Source organism: Pristiophorus japonicus, chromosome 1 (genome assembly GCF_044704955.1).
Source record: "Pristiophorus japonicus isolate sPriJap1 chromosome 1, sPriJap1.hap1, whole genome shotgun sequence".
NCBI classification, from domain to species: Eukaryota; Metazoa; Chordata; class Chondrichthyes; family Pristiophoridae; genus Pristiophorus; species Pristiophorus japonicus.
Window position 1 is genome coordinate 287525684 of NC_091977.1, and position 17065 is coordinate 287542748.

Below are 17065 nucleotides of genomic sequence, written 5' to 3' on the forward strand. Positions count from 1 at the left end.
TTCTGCCCACCTGACCAGTTCATTGATATCTTCCTGCAGTTTACAGCTTTCTTCTTCATTATCAAGTACACAGCAGATTTTAGTATCATCTTCAAACTTCTTAATCATACTCCCTATATTCAAGTCTAAATCATTGATATATACCACAAAATGCAAGGGACTGAGCACTGAGCCCTGTGGAACCCCACTGGAAACAGCCTTCCAGTCACAAAAACACCTAACAACCATTCCCCTTTGCTCCCTGCCTCTGAGCCAATTTTGAATCCAACTTGCCACTTTGCCCTGGATCCCATGGGCTTTTACTTTTGTGACCAGTCTGTCATGTGGGACCTAATCAAAAGCTTTGCTAAAATCCATATACACTACATCAAACACACTACCTTCATCGACCCTCGGTGTTACCTCCTCAAAAAAAATTCAATCAAGTTAGTCAGATACAACCTTCCCTTAACAAATCCACGCTGACTTTCCTTGATTAAACCATGTCTTTCTAAATTGCCAATAGGTCCTGCTTTCCAAAGGGAAAGTACCTGAACCGGGGAGTTATAAAGCATGGGTCATGTCCCTTTGACTCAAGGGAGATTCATAGGGACATGGGGCACACAAAATGCCGGACAGAAATGGAGACCACGGCAGGACATTCAAGGTTTAGAACAATAATTATGGACAGGGTTAAGGGCAAGAGATGGAGGATAGGATATCCTCATATGTATTTGGAAAAGTAAACATTTCTGAGCACTGGGTGTTAGAAATGTTACACTCCGACTGTCTGGATGAGAAAGCGGCAAAGTGGACGGGTAGTAGCATACATAAGAAATCGAAGGAAAAGGTGATTTGATTAATATGTATGCAGAAACAAATTCAGATGCTCACGGAACAAGTTGAGCATTTAGAAAAAGAGAAACAGGAATGAGAAAATAGGGCAGGAGAGTGAGAGGCCGTAGTGAACTGGCTGACAGAAGTTCAGAGCATTGAAAGGCAGGAGAGAAAAGCGCAGGAAGAAATGGCAAGAAACACGATAGAGTACCTGCAATGTCAGGCCACCGAAAGTAAAAGGCAGTGTCAGCGTGAGGAAGGAAATCGGAACTCGGAGAGAGCTGACAAGGCTGAGGGTCAAATAAAAGATATAAAGGTGGCATACAGGGTAGCTCAAAATTGGGTGTATGAAGAGCCTTGTAATGAAAAAATCAGTAAGTTGACCCTAGCATTATCCGGGTTCAGGGTTATAGCTTGTCTAATGACACCGGGTGAAGTTGGGGTAAACTGGGATTAGAAGAGAAAGGAGCCTGATGATGGGACCCAGTATAGTGAGGGTCAGCAGGCTCCCGAAGCAGCAGGACCGATCAATAACTGTGATGAGGACAAATTGGCGGCATGAAACCGGGATATAGGCCCCATTAACTCCACTGGATGTTACTAGATGCTGGATCGATTTTTGGGAGGGGTAACCCGGAGTTGGGGGATGTGAACTTGAAGCAGATCCTCTTCAGTAGCTGTAAAAGCAGTTTTAGAAATTTGAAAGCTGACAGTAAGGTGGTGCGGGATCCAAAAGGGAGTACAAAGCATGCAAGCACAGCATTGTGTTTACAGCAGTAAACCAATTGCTTAAGAGACAAAAAAAATAGAAAAGCATTTCTATGAGTCTAAGAAGGTGAACCCGACATTAAGCTTCTAACTTTCGTGCCAAGAGAAATAAAACATAGAATTTGCAATTATGGATGTTTGAGAAGTCATGAAATGTGCTGTGTGTGAAAGCATGCCTGTGTGAAAACCCTTGATGTTTTCAGGGAGAATGTTTAAAGTTGTTTTTAAAAAGGCATGTGGATGTTTATTTGTCTTTAAGTGTGTCTGTAGAGTTTTTCTCAACTGATACTGGTTAGTTTGGGATTGGTTTAAATTAATTGAAGTATTGAAGTTAATTAACCTGTTAAAACCAAACTTTTATTATGGCTATGGTGAAATTCTGCTTGGTTTAAATTGTTTGAAGAAGCTCTAGTTCCGGACATGAGGCAATCACATATATTTGGTATTATAAAACTACAAATTTCTGACCAATTTCAAGAATGTGTGACCAGTGGAGAAAAAGGAAGGGACTGCTATTATGTGTGGAGTACAGAATCATTGTAATATGTAAGCTATTGTTATGCGTGGAGTATAATGTAATGCAACTTTTAAAATGCGGGAAAAAGGAAGCTAACTCTCTATACAAGACCTCAGAAAGCAACACCTTTTGCAGTGTTGAATAAATATTTTGAGCATTTTTAAAATTTTAAGAAAATTTTATGTTTCGAATTTGAGTGGATGTTTCCCTCAGTAACAGAAAGGTGATCAGAATTGATGAATGATCCCATTGGGTTGGCAGGAAAGCCACAATGGATGTTCTTTTTCTTTCCTTTTAAGTAGGAGTGCTGATTACCAAGAGGGACCTTTAATATGGAAATGACCTCAAGGTGTTACCAAAATTGAACTTTGATGGGACAATGCTGTGTGAACTCCAGCAAGGTTAAATCACAAAGGCTTGACATAGGGTTCTGTGAAATTAACATTGACTTAGCTAAATTGATATGAGTTGCTGCTCAAGCACTCAGGAAGGGCAATTTATCAGAAATTTAAGGATAGAAAGGAAAAAGGGATGCAGTGATTGCAGTAATTACAGCACGTGTAAAATGTATTTAACCGAAGTTTGACCTTTGGAGGGAAGATCTCTCATAGAGCGGTGCTATTTTTTTTTCTTTTATTTGCAGAAGCGAATTGAACGGAGGACGGAGGACGGAGGAAGCAGGATGAAATGTACTCTGTGGCTGAGCCTGTTGGTGATCCTGATCAGATCAGGACTGATGGAGAGAGGGGACACAGAGAATCCTTCCTCTACCGGTGCACAGGAGGGAAAGGATCCATTGAGGCACAAGGGGGTAGGAATGGGGTTACTGATGGTGTGGTAGTCTACTTCCATGAGGGAAGATGGCCGGGGTAGCTGGGGTCCAATTCCATGCAGTACTCTAGCGGCAAAGGTTTCACGTATGGTGAAGCTTCCATACCGTGCCATGAGCTGCAAGTCATGGCCACACGGGTTAAGGTGACCGAGGGGAGGAGCGTATGCTTACAGTGCGAGGGACACATACCCCTGAGACGGTGCTGGTGGCTCAGGAAATTGAGCCAAGAGAAGGGCAATCGATCCACAGACTGGGAACGGCTGGGAATGATGTATACCGTCAGATTACGGGGACGAAGGGGAGCGTTGAAGTGTGCTGGTACAAATGGTGCAAAGAAGAGGAAAGAATTTTTGTGTACATGTGGGGTCTGAACGGGTCTGCCCGACGGGCGCCACGGTCACATTTTCATGATGGTTGCAAGACCGGGATCGGTCGGGGACAGAGTACGGACTCCTGTGTGATCCCAGATCCTCCAGATACCGCAAATTCCACGGAGTTGCTAGCACGTGAGGTAGAGCCTTTCACCGGTACAGGAGACAGAGGTTAGATGCCCCACCACAACCCCTGGGCCTAGAAATGATTCAGTATTAGTCCCAACCGGTAAAGTTTTATACCACGATGTACACTACTTGGTCGCCTCAGTGATTTTAAACTTGACCCAGGCACAAATGCCACGGTGGTGTCTGATAGAAATAGAGCGCTTGTATGAAGTACAGCTCAAGTAAATGTTTAGCAATTTTTAATGAATTAAGTTACGGTGACGTGGATCGGGATGGTTTATACGATGTACATCGCGGATGTTTGGGGCGGTATAAAAGAGGGCTGGTGAATGTGGCAATGGCCTTCAGCACTGGCATATCCTTTATTAACAGTGTGGACAATGCAGTTTCAAATGCAGGTAAATGCATTAAGGGACCAACTGCGAAAGATACTGAGAGAGGGTAACGCCATAGAGGCGTCGCAGTTGTGGGAAGACCAGGCCATGATCATTCACCTGAAGGAGGTCACAGCAGAGCTGGAGGCCCATGCTCAGACTATCAACTGTCTGCAAGAGTTTGGTGAAAACATTGACAGCAAAAGCATAAACTTTTGAGCTTTTACTTTTGGATTTTAAGTTTTGGAATTTGGCTGTTACTGCAGAAGGGCAGACAGCTGATATGGGACAGGACCAAACATGTCCCACAGGAATACACATCGGGGGGTAGGAATCAATGGCTGAAATGGAAGGAAGATGATTGATGGACAGGCACCTTTGTCATGTAATGAGTGAGAGATCAACAAGATTGGTCGTGCTCAAGACACAAAGGAAGCTATTCGACCAGCCAGAATTGTTGGAGCCTTATCAAGGAAACAGCCCAGTAACAAAGGAACAGGCCGAAGACATGATTTTGCTCTTGTAGTTGTACTGCCTCAGGCAAAGGACCGTTGAACATTTGGCGCGAGAAGAAGCATTTTTGCAGGTAAGAGTGGTAAGTTTCGGCTGCCATCGCTCTCTCTCACCAATCTTCTTACTCGCTTCATTCAACGCACAAGGACTGAGCACTCCATCTGGGCGGAGAGCAGAAACACCATCTACGAGCAAAGAGAGCCTCGCTATTTCAATCTGCTGCGTCTGTTCTCTACGGATGAGAATGCAGGCTTTGAGGAATCTGCATCGCCAGGCTGCAAAGGCATTCCACCCCAAGGCCATCTAGTGCTCCGCCGGCCATTCCTGCCTCCACTCCAGAGGTACCGGTCCCAAGCACCTCGCCACAGGGCAGCCCATTTGTCCCCAGGATGGTGCCAAACCTGCGGAGGTTTCGTGGACATGGCAGGTCTGGTCCACGAGCGCCAGATGAGAGCGGAGAGGTGGTAAAGTTATCCAGCAGAACAGTAGACAAAGGTCACCAGATCCTAAATGCATTGGGGGGCATATCCCGACACCTGACCAGCATCTCCGGCACACTGATGGAGTACGTTCCGTGATGGCTGAGGCCCTGGAGGTGCTAGCCAGGAACACTGGTGGCACAGGCTTCCCATTGGTCCCGGAGCGCGGCACTCCACCACTAGGTTCCGCACCCCCAGTGCCAACGACACGAGAGGCAGGAGCAAGATCCTGCTTCTGGATCCGAGAATGGTCCCACCTCGCCCCCCCCCCCCCCCCATCAATGAGGCACCGCCTAAGGAGCTCCTCAGTCAGGTGGCGTGGAGCGAGGAGGGGAAGGGGTAGAAGTGGGGAGGGGGGAAGGAAAGTGAGGTGCATGTCCGCAGGTGATGGCTGTGTTATATCTCCATCTCGGTGTATGCAATTTGTTGTAATGTATGGGGGGAGGGGGCCACCCTCCTGCTTTGCATTTGTATTCTGTGTTGCTGGACATGTTGACCATTTGATTGATGTCAATGGTCAAAAAAGTGGGGTGGAGGTGGGATGTTTTTGACCGTGATACTTATGATTTCAGCCCAATGGTCGTATTAAATGTTTTTTATTCAACATAACCTTGTTGCGGATTGTCTCAGATGGTTGGACCGTTACACACTTGTGATTTCTTAACATGAAAGGGTATAATTAAACTTAACTTGAATCAACTTAAACTTTAACTGGCACCAAGGTGATGCCCAGCATTGATGTCTGAGCTGCACACACAGCAGTATGTCAGCTTTGTCAATAACAGCAACGTGCTTTCAGGCAAATCACTCATTTATGAGCTCCTAACGTAAGAGTCTTGCAGCTATGTAGCCACCACCGGCTATTTCCTGTGGTCTGGAAGGGGGCGTGGGCATGGTTGCATAGCCAGCCTGATTGACTGGCTCGAGGTCAGCATCCAGCCCCACATCCTCCTCTTCCTTGCTCTCCTGAGTTAGACCATCAACCCCTTCTGGCAATTCTTGTCCCCTCCTGATAGCCAGTTTGTGCAGCATGGATGACACGATCACGAATTGAGCTACTTGCTCAGGGTTGTATTGTAGCTCCCCTCCTGAGTGCTCCAGGCATCTTAAGCGCTGCTTAAGCACAGTTATTGTTTTCTGGACCACATTACATGTGGCTCTGTGGCTCTGGTTGTACCTCTTCTTGGCCTCGGTGTGGGTGTCCAGAGGGGGGGGGGGGGGTCATCAGCCAGGTGGCTAGGCCATATCTTTTGTCACCAAGCAATCAGCATTGTCCTTGTGGCTGACTGTTAAACTTGTCAGAGACAGCGCTCTCATGCAGGATGTTAGCCTCATCAAAGCTGCCCGGACATTTGGCATTCACTGCCATTATTATCTGGTTGTGGTCGACAACTAGTTGGACCTTCAGGGAATGAAACCCTTTTCTGTTACAAAAAAGCTCTGGGTCCTGAGAAGGTGCGCACATGGCGACTGTGTTGCTCCCTGCACCTTGGGGAACTTAGCAAAATGGTAGAATGCTCCTGCCCTGTCAATCTGAGCCTCCGTGGTCATGGAGAAGCTAATAAAGTCCATCCTACGCGCGTACAGGTCTTCCGTGACCTGTCTAATGCAGCGTTGTGTGTCATGGTGAGACAGAGGGGAAATGTCGACCGTGGATGCCCGAAAGGAACCCGATGTGTAGAACGACAGTGCCGCGGTGACCTTGACCTCGATGGACAGTGATGTCCTGAAGGTGCTGGTAGGATGCAGATCCGCCCTGATGAGCTGGCATATTTCAGTGATCACCACTTTGTGGAAGCACATTCTCCGAAGGCAGATGTTCTCAGATATGTCGAGGTCAGATCGCTTCACCCTGTAAGTGCGGGGTGAGTATGGTCTTTATCTCCTCCTCAGTCTTGCACGTCTTAGATTGGGCACATAATGCTGTGGGTTAGACTTTGTGCCATTTGCACTCTGCAGCATTTGCGTAGTACTACCGACCAGCGGCAGCTGCGCTCCTACAAGGAAATTTCCCCCACAGTGCCATAAGGGGCAGTAAGGGATCACCGCGCTGGGCGGGACAGAAAAACGGGGTGCAGCGGAAACCCATTGCCGCTGCCACAGGCTCGGGGGCCATTGTGAATCGGTTGACCCTGCCACATGCCCCCGGGTGGAAAAGCCTTATTGCTCCATTAGAGGTGGTAAAGGGCTGCAAAGAAGGGGGCAATTCCCTACCCCCGTCTGTCTCGCTTCAGAGAAGAAGGCACAAAAATCTTCCTGGAAATAGTGTAGTACCAAGTGTTGTGTATGGCGAAAAAGTCAGACTGAACACTATGAGCTCAAAGTAAAGTGTGACCTTAGTCTTTTATTGTAGGTCTCCAGATTGCCTCTCCAATCTGTGAAGCTTCCTTAAATACCTGTGCTCCCAAGAGATTATGGGATCTCTTGGGACGCCAGGGGTTGAGCCCTCTGTTGGCTGTACAGAGTAAATACAAGTATACATATACAACAACACTTCCCCCCCCAAAGTCAATAGTGTAACTATTTACAATGTGAGTTTATCTGGGGCCCTTCTTGCCCTGGTTGATTGTCTCGGTGTAAAAGCTGGTGTTGTTAAATCATTTGTTGGGCCCTCGCTGGGCTGCCTGGTGTGTTGAGCCCTGCTGGGCTGCCGTGGATGATGGGTTCTGCTTCATGGTCAACCATGGTGCCAGTTGCCACTGGTGTGTATGTTGGAGGATCAAAAAAGGTAGGGTCCAAGGTGGGTTGCTCAGGATAGTCCGTGAATCTGAGTTTGATTTGGTCCAAGTGTTTCCGGTGAATGAGTCCATTTGAAAGTTTGACCCGAAACACCCTGCTCCCCTCTTTGGATTCGACAGTGCCGGGAAGCCACTTGGAACCTTGTCCATAATTTTAAAAAATACAGGATCATTGATTTCAATCTTGCATGACACATTTGCGCTATCATGGTATGTACTTTGTTGAAGCCGCTTGCTCTCTACCTGTTCATGTAGATCAGGGTGAACTAATGAGAACCTTGTCTCAAGTGCTCTTTTCATGAGCAGTTCAGCATGTGGGATCCCATTGCGTGAGTAGGGTCTCGTGCGGTAGCTAAGTAGGACTTGGGATAGGCGAGTCTGCAGTGAGCCTTCAGTTACCCTCTTCAAGCCTTGCTTGATGGTTTGCACTGCTCTCTCTGCCTGACCATTGGACACTAGTTTAAACGGGGCAGATGTGACATGTTTGTTCCTGTTACGGGTCATGAATTTTTTTAACTCAGCACTGGTAAAACATGGCCCATTATCACTCACCAGGATATCGGGTAAATCATGTGTGGCAATCGTGGGCCGCAGCCTTTCAGTAGTGGCAGCAAACGTGCTAGACGACATTATCTCACATTCAATTCACTTGGAGTACACGCTTACAATCACAAGGAACATTTTACCCAAGAACGGGCCTGCATAGTTGCCGTGTAACCTAGACCACGGTTTGGAGGGCCAAAACCATAACCTTAGCGGCGCCTCCCTGGGTACATTGCTTAACTGCGAGCATGTATTACATCTGTGAACGCAGGACTCTAAGTCCGTATCGATACCAGGCCACCACACGTGGGATCTGGCTATCGCTTTCATCATTACGATGCCTGGGTGGGTACTGTGGAGGTCATTGATGAAGGTGTCTCTGCCCTTCTTGAGGACCACTACTCGATTGCCCCACAGAAGACAGTCTGTCTGTATAGACATTTCATCTTTGCGCCATTGGAGTGGCTTTATCTGTTCCTTCATTTCCACTGGGACACTGGACCAGCTCCCATGAAGCACACAGCTTTTGAGTAGAGCTAATAAGGGGTCCTGGCTTGTCCGGGTTTTGATCTGCCGGACAGTGACGGGTGATCGCTCACTCTGAAATGCTTCCATAACCATGGCTAGATCTGCGGGCTGCGCCATTTCCACTCCCATGGTGGGCCTGATGCCGTCTGCCGCAATCCTCCTTCCCAAGAACTCCACCTCAGGCGCCAGGAAAATGCACATCGAGGGTTTTGCCCTGAGCCCCACGCAGTTGAGTCGACTAAGAACCTCCTCCAGGTTCTACAGGTGCTCGACTGTGTTCCGACCTGTGACCAAGATGTCGTTCTGGAAGACCACGGTGTGCTGGACCGACTTCAGCAAACTTTCCATGTTTCTCTGGAATATCACCGCCGGCATCTGTTTTAAACAAAAAGACCCTTGTGCGTGTTGATGCAGGTGAGGGCCTTTGATGAGTCCTCCAGTTCCTACGTCATGTAGGCTGAAGGCATATCCAGCTTTGTGAACGTCTTTCCTCCCATCGCGTTGCAAAGAGGTCATCTGCTTTTGGTAGTGGTCCTGCAGGGAGAAACGATTGATTGTTATTTTGTAATCGCCACTGATTTTGATGGTGCCGTCTCCCTTGAGGACTGGGACAATAGGATTGGCACACTCGCTGAACTCGACCGGTGAAATGATGCCCTCTCGTTGCAGCCGGTCTAGCTCGATCTCTACCCTTTCTCTGATCATGTACGGCACTACTCTCGCCTTGTGATGGATGGGTCGCGTCCCCGGAATTAGATGGATCTGCACTTTTGATCCTTGGAATTTCCCGATGCCTGGTTCTAACAGCGAAGGAAATTTGTTTACGACCTGGGCACACAAAGTGTCTTCAGCGGGTTATAGCGCTCGGATGTCGTCCCAATTCCAGCGTATCTTTCCCAGCCAGCTCCTGCTGAGCAGCATGGGACCATCGCCCGGTACCACCCAGAGTGGTAGCTCGTGCACCGCTCCATCGTAGGAGACCTTTACAGTAGCACTGCTGATTACAGGAATCAGTGTTTTCATGTAAGTTCTTAGTTTCGTGCGAACTGGAGTTAAGATTGGCCTTGAGGCCTTGTTGCACCACAAGACTTTTGAAAGTCTTTTTTGCCCATGATGGACTGGCTCGCGCCCATGTCCAGCTCCATTGACACCGGGAGTCCATTTAGTTCAACATTCAGCATTATCGAGGGGCAATTCATGGTGAATGTACCTCTGCCTCCTCTATCTGAGGCTTTAGTTCATCGTGATCCTCCATGGAACGGTTCTCTGCAACGTGATTGTTTGCAGGTTTAACAGGCTTAGCAGTTCGCCTGCACACTCGTTGGACGTGTCCCATTGTTCCACAGCCCTTGCAAACATACCCTTTGAATCGGCATGAAAGGAAACGATGATCATCCTCTCAGTGCCAACAAGGTGTTAATGGCCTTGCATTCATCATCCTTGATGATGGACTCTGAGTCATCTGCGAATGTGCAGCTGCAGGTATGTGTGAACTGCCCTGTACGTTATGATTCAAAAACAACATAATTTTGTTCACAGTACTTGTAGCAGCACTTGTGTGCTATGGCCTTACTCAAAGTTGGTGTCTCTCCAGTCAAAAGTTCGCGAAGTATGGTTTCGTGGCCAATGCCAAGTACGAAAAAGTCTCTGAGCATGTGCTCCAAATGTCCTTCAAATTCACAATATCCTGCAAGGCATCTTAACTCGCTGACATAACTCACCACTTCCTGGCATTCAGAACTTTTTTAGGTGTAGAACTGCTACCTCGGCATCAGAATGTTTTCCTTCGGGTTCAAATGCTCTTGGACCAATATGCACAAATCGTCGTATGATTTCTCTGTGGGTTTCGCTGGAGTGAGCAAATTCTTCATGAGGCCATACGTTGGTGCCCCACAGATGGTGAGGAGGATCGCCCTTCGTTTGTCAGCGTTCTCTTCCCCATCTAGCTCGTTGGCCACAAAGTATTGGTCGAGTCGCTCCACAAAAGTTTCCCAATCATTTCCCTCCGAGAATTTCTCCAGGATGCCCACTGTTCTCTGCATCTTTGGGTTCGCTATCTGTATCTCATCGCCAGTTGTTGTGTATGGAGAATGAGTCAGACTGAACACTGTGAGCTCAAAGTAAAGTGTGACCGTAGTCTTTTATTGCAAGTCTCCAGAGTACCTCTCCAACCTGTGAAGCCTCTTTAAATACCTGTGCTCCCAAGGGATTATGGGATCCCTTGGGACTCCAGGGGGTGAGCCCTCTGCTGGCTGTACAGAGTAAATACAAGTATGCATATATAACACCAAGGGTCTAGCAAGAATGAGGAACTGAAAGAAATTATTATTAGTAAATAATTGGAACAGGTGAAATTAATGGGACTGAAAGCTGATAAATCCCCTTGACCTGATGGCCTAAATCCTAGGGTTTTGAAAGAGGTGGTTAGAGAGATAGTGCATACATTGGTTGTCATCTTCCAAAATTCCATAGATTCTAGAATGGTTCCCACAAATTGGAAGGTAGCTCATATGACCCCACTATGTAAGAAAGGAGGGAGAGAGAAAATGGGGAACTCCAGACCAGTTAGCCTGACATTAGTAGTAGGGAAAATGCTACAATCTATTATTAAGGACAAGGTAACAGGGCACTTAGAAAATAATAATAGGATTGGGCAGAGTCAACACGGATTTATGACAGGGACATCTTTGACAAATCTGTTACTATTTTTTTGAGGTTGTAACTAGTAGAATAGATAAGGGGGGAGCAATGGATGCAGTGTATTTGGATTTTCAGAAGGCATTCGATAAGATGCCACACAAAAAGTTATTAAACAAAATCGTAGGATTGGGGGTAATATACTAGCATGGATTGAGGATTGGTTAACGGACAGAAAACAGAGAGTAGGAATAAACAAGTCATTTTTAGGTTGGTTGGCTGTAACTAGTGGGATATTGCAAGGATCTTTGCTTGGGATCCAGCTATTCACAATCTATATCAATGATTTAGATGAGGGGACCAAATGTAATATATTCAAGTTTGCTGATGATACAAAGCTGGGTGGGAATGTAAGTTGTGAGGAGGATGCAAAGAGACTTCAAGGGGATATAAACACACTATATGAATAGACAAGAACATGACAAATGGAATATAATGAGGAGAAATGTGAAGTTAACACTTGATAGGAAAAATAGAAAAGCAGGATATTTTTAAATGGTGAGAGATTGGAAAATATTGGTGTTCAAAGGGAACTGGGTGTCCTTGTACACGAATCACTGAAAGTTAACATGCATGTATAGCAAGTAATTAAGAAAGCAAATGGTATGCTGACTTTTATTACAAGAGGATTTGTGTATAATAGTAAAGGGGACTGAAATTTCACCCCGTTGAAAACATTGCACATCTACTGTGGTTTGACTGTTTTTACCACAACGGTAGATGCGGTGGCCTCTTGTGCAAAATTACGCCCTTTGGCCTTTTATTCGAGTGGCCCGGAAGTCTGTCATAATGGGGACAAGAGTGTGGCAGTGAGCGGAAGTTCAGTAAGTAGAGGGGAGGAAGTGGGGGGTAGGCGGAGTGTCCGCCGCTGTCACTCATCAGCGTAGCGCTGATGACATCATGACGCTAGCGTGTCACCATGTCTCTCCCCTTCACTTAAAGGGGAGAGCCGCAGTGAGCTCTGTGATTCTTTAAGTTAGATCCACTGCACCACCAGGGAGGGTTTCGACCAGGCCAGTGGCCTGACACCAAAGATGAGGTGCCAAGCTGCATTTAAGCGACCCGGCCGAACCCGGGGAAATAATTGTTGGCCTGATATGGCAGTCGGCCGACAAAAAAAAATAAGATGACGGCCACGGCAATCAGTCGTCCCCTTTAACATCAGGTGCACTGCCATTTTAGAAGGACTCCAAGCACAGTGCACCGATAGAAAAAGTTGCCGATGGGAGCAAGATTTTCTGCGTGCTATTTCGCATTTGGGGGGCTCATTGGTGGTGCGCACTCTGATGACACACATAGGATGGATCAGCAGCAGTGGAGTGGTAGTGGGGGCAGCTGGGATACCGCAGGAGTGGAATTTTCAAAATGGCGGCCATTCGACGAAAAATCGAAGGCCATTTCACTCCACCATGTCTTCCGCCGATTTCCGGCGGTAACAGACCTTAAGGGAAGAGGCAATTTCAGCTCCAAGACATCTTATTGCAATTATATAGGGCCCTGGTGAGGCTGCACCTAGAGTATTGTGTACAGTTTTAGTCTCCTTAGGTAAGGAAATACACACTTGTTATAGAGGCAGTGCAACAAAGGTTCACCAGACTGATTCCTGGGATGGGGGGATTGCCTATGTGGAGAGATTGAGTATTCTAAGCTTATATTCTCTAGAGTCTCATTGAAACATTCAACATTCTTACAGGGTTAGACAGGGTAGATGCAGGGAGGATGTTTTCTCTTGCTGGGGAGTCAAGAACCAGGTGTCACAGCGTCAGAATAAAGGGTCAGCCATTTAGGTCTGAGATGAGGAAAAACTTCTTCACCCAGAGGGTGGTGAATCTTTTGAATTCTCTACACCAGAGGGCTGTGGAGGTTCAGTCTTTGAGTATATTCAAGACAGAGATCGATAGATTTTTGGATAGTAAGGGAATCAAGGGATATGGGGATAGTGCAGGAAAGTGGAGTTGAGGTAGATCAGCCATGACCTCATTGAATGGCGGAGCAGGCCCGAGGGGCCGAATGGCCTACTGCTGCTTCTAATTCTTATGTCCCAATTCTTATGTGAAATTCGCTACCACAGGGATTGATTGAAGCAAATACCGGTAGTATAGATGCATTTAAGGGGAGGTGAGACAAGCATTTGAGGAAGAAGCAAATAGAGGGTTATGCTGATAGATTTAGATGAGGAGGCTCGAGTGGAGCATAAATGCCGGCATGGACTGGGTGAGCCAAATGTCCTGTTTCTGTGTCGTACATCCAATGTAATCCTATGTAAAATATTTTATTCATTTACAGGATGTAGGTGTCACTGGCAAGGCCAGCATTTATTGCCCAACCCAAATGCCCTTGAGAATAAACATGAAACATAAGAAATAGGAACAGGAGTAACCCATTGGCCCCTCGAGCCTGCTCCGCCATTTAAGACGATCATGCCAGATCCGATCTTGGGCTCAGCTTCACTTCCCTACCCTTCACTCCCTTGTGGTGGTGAGCTGCCTTCTTGACCTGCTGCAGTCCTTGTGATGAACACAGTGCTATTAGGGAGGGATTTTTAACTCAGTGACAATGAAAGAATGGCGATATTTATCCAAGTCAGGATGGTGTGTGACTCGGGGGGGAGCTTGTAGGTGATTATGTTCCCACGCATCTGCTGCATTTGACCTTCTAGGTGGTAGAGGTCCTGCGTTTGGGAGGTGCTGATGCAGGACGAGACCACTTCTTCCCCCTATGCTTCATAAGATTACCTGATAAACATTTTCTGTTCAGCCTTTTCTTAGCATTGTTGAAATGCTAAGAAAAGGCTGAACCACTTTCCTACTATATTGTATTCCTGAGGATGATATTCATTAGATGAGCCAATCATCCAGCCGTATCCCAGGGGATTTGGTGGATTTTTTTTTTCTACATATGTTTTTCCACCTCTTTCACAATGAAGCCCAATTTAGCTCCTCTGAAAACAAGATTTGCATTTCTCTTTTTATAAGTGTTTCGTGCCGTAGTTAACAGTACCAGACTAACTCATAATTAGACAGTGCTTCAGTTTCAGATGTTTAAACTGAGTAATTTGCATTATACTACTGTGATTTATATTTATTGGATGGCTTAAATTACAATTAGCAGTACTGTTGATGTGCCAGGTGAGTCTGCTTTTCTGCCCAACAGCCATTAATGCCAATAATGGCAGAATCCAGCCCTGCATTCATACTGAATGCTGAGTTTCAATCTGAACACTAAATAATAACATGACAACACAATAAATAGGAGCAAGATTAGGCCTTTCAGCCACTCGAGCCTGCTTCATCATTCAAAAAGATTATGGCTGATCATCGACCTCAACTCCAATTTCCCCTCGATCTCCTTATCCCAAGAGTCCAAAAATCTAACTATCTCAGCCTTGAATATATTCAGAGACTCAGCATTCACAGCCCTCTGGGGCAGAGAATTTCAAAGATTCACAACCCTCTGAGTGAAGAAATTCCTCCTTATCTTGGTCTTCAATGGTTGACCCCTTATACTGAGACTGTGACCCCTAGTTCTAGACACTCCAGACAGGGGAAACAACCTCTCAGCATCTACCCTGGCAATTCCCATCCGAATCTGTCACTTTACTTCTCCACTCCACTTCCACTCTGATTTCTCCATCTTCGGACTCCTACACTGTTCCAGTGAAGTTCAACACAAGCTCGAGGAACAGCACCTCATCTTTTGTTTAGGCACTTTACAGCCTTCTGGGCTCAACATCGAGTTCAACGATATCAGAGCATAACCTCTGCCCATCTTTGGCTCCCTACCATCCCAGAAATCAATCTAGTGAATCTTCGTTGCACCATCTCCAAAGCAAGTATATCCTTCCTTAGATAAGGAGACCAAAACTGTGCACAGTACTCCAGGTGTGGTCACACCATGGCCCTGAACAATTGTTTTTTTAACACTCTTTGTCCTTTTAGAATTATGTTGTAATGTGGCCCTTTTTCATTTTTGCCCAATTAATCTGCCCTCCACTCTTACTTTTTTCCTTCCTACCTTTTGCTTCTGCCCCATTTTTACTTCCCTCAGCCTCCCTGCATAGATTCCCATCCCCCTGCCCTTTTAGTTTAAACCCTCCCCAACAGCACGAGCAAACACTCCACCTAGGACATCGGTTCCCGTCCTGCCCAGGTGCAAACTGTCCGGTTAATACTGGTCCCACCTCCCCAAGAACCGGTTCCAAAGTCCCAGGTCTAGTAAGAAGGAGGAACTGAGGAAAATCCTTATTAGTCGGGAAATTGTGTTGGGGAAATTGATGGGATTGAAGGCCGATAAATCCCCAGGGCCTGATGGACTGCATCCCAGAGTACTTAAGGAGGTAGCCTTGGAAATAGTGGATGCATTGACAGTCATTTCCCAACATTCAATAGACTCTGGATCAGTTCCTATGGAGTGGAAGGTAGCCAATGTAACCCCACTTTTTAAAAAAGGAGGGAGAGAGAAAACAGGGAATTATAGACCGGTCAGCCTGACATCGGTAGTGGGTAAAATGATGGAATCAATTATTAATGATATCATAGCAGCGCATTTGAAAAGAGGTGACATGATAGGTCCAAGTCAGCATGGATCTGTGAAAGGGAAATCACGCTTGACAAATCTTCTGGAATTTTTTGAGGATGTTTCCAGTCGAGTGGACAAGGGAGAACCAGTTGATGTGGTGTATTTGGACTTTCAGAAGGCTTTCGACAAGGTCCCACACAAGAGATTAATGTGCAAAGTTAAAGTATCTGGGATTGGGGGTCGTGTGCTGATGTGGATTGAGAACTGGTTGGCAGACAGGAAGCAAAGAGTAGGAGTAAATGGGTACTTTTCAGAATGGCAGGCAGTGACTAGTGGGGTACCGCAGGGCTCAGTGCTGGGACCCCAGCTACTTACAATATACATCAATGATTTAGACGAGGGGATTAAATGTAGTATCTCCAAATTTGCGGATGACACGAAGTTGGGTGGCAGTGTGAGCTGCGAGGGGGATGCTATGAGGCTGTAGAGTGACTTGGATACGTTAGGTGAGAGGGCAAATGCATGGCAGATGAAGTATAATGTGGATAAATGTGAGGTTATCCACTTTGGTGGTAAAAACAGAGAGACAGATTATAATCTGAATGGTGACAGATTAGGAAAAGGGGAGGTGCAACGAGACCTGGGTGTCATGGTACATCAGTCATTGAAGGTTGGCATGCAGGTACAGCAGGCGGTTAAGAAAGCAAATGGCATGTTGACCTTCATAGCGAGGGGATTTGAGTACAGGGGCAGGGAGGTGTTACTACAGTTGTACAGGGCCTTGGTGAGGCCACAGCTGGAGTATTGTGTACAGTTTTGGTCTCCTAACTTGAGGAAGGACATTCTTGCTATTGAGGGAGTGCAGCGAAGGTTCACCTAATGGTTCCCGGGATGGCGGGACTGACATATCAAGAAAGACTGGATCAACTGGGCTTGTATTCACTGGAGTTCAGAAGAATGAGAGGGGATCTCATAGAAACATTTAAAATTCTGATGGGTTTAGACAGGTTAGATGCAGGAAGAATGTTCCCAATGTTGGGGAAGTCCAGAACCAGGGGTCACATTCTAAGGATAAGGGGTAAGCCATTTAGGACTGAGATGAGGAGAAGCTTCTTCAACCAGAGAGTGGTGAACCTGTGGAATTCTCTACCACAGACAGTTGTTGAGGCCAATTCACTAAATATATTCAAAAAGAAGTTAGATGTAGTCCTTACTACTAGGGGGATCAAGGGGTATGGCGAG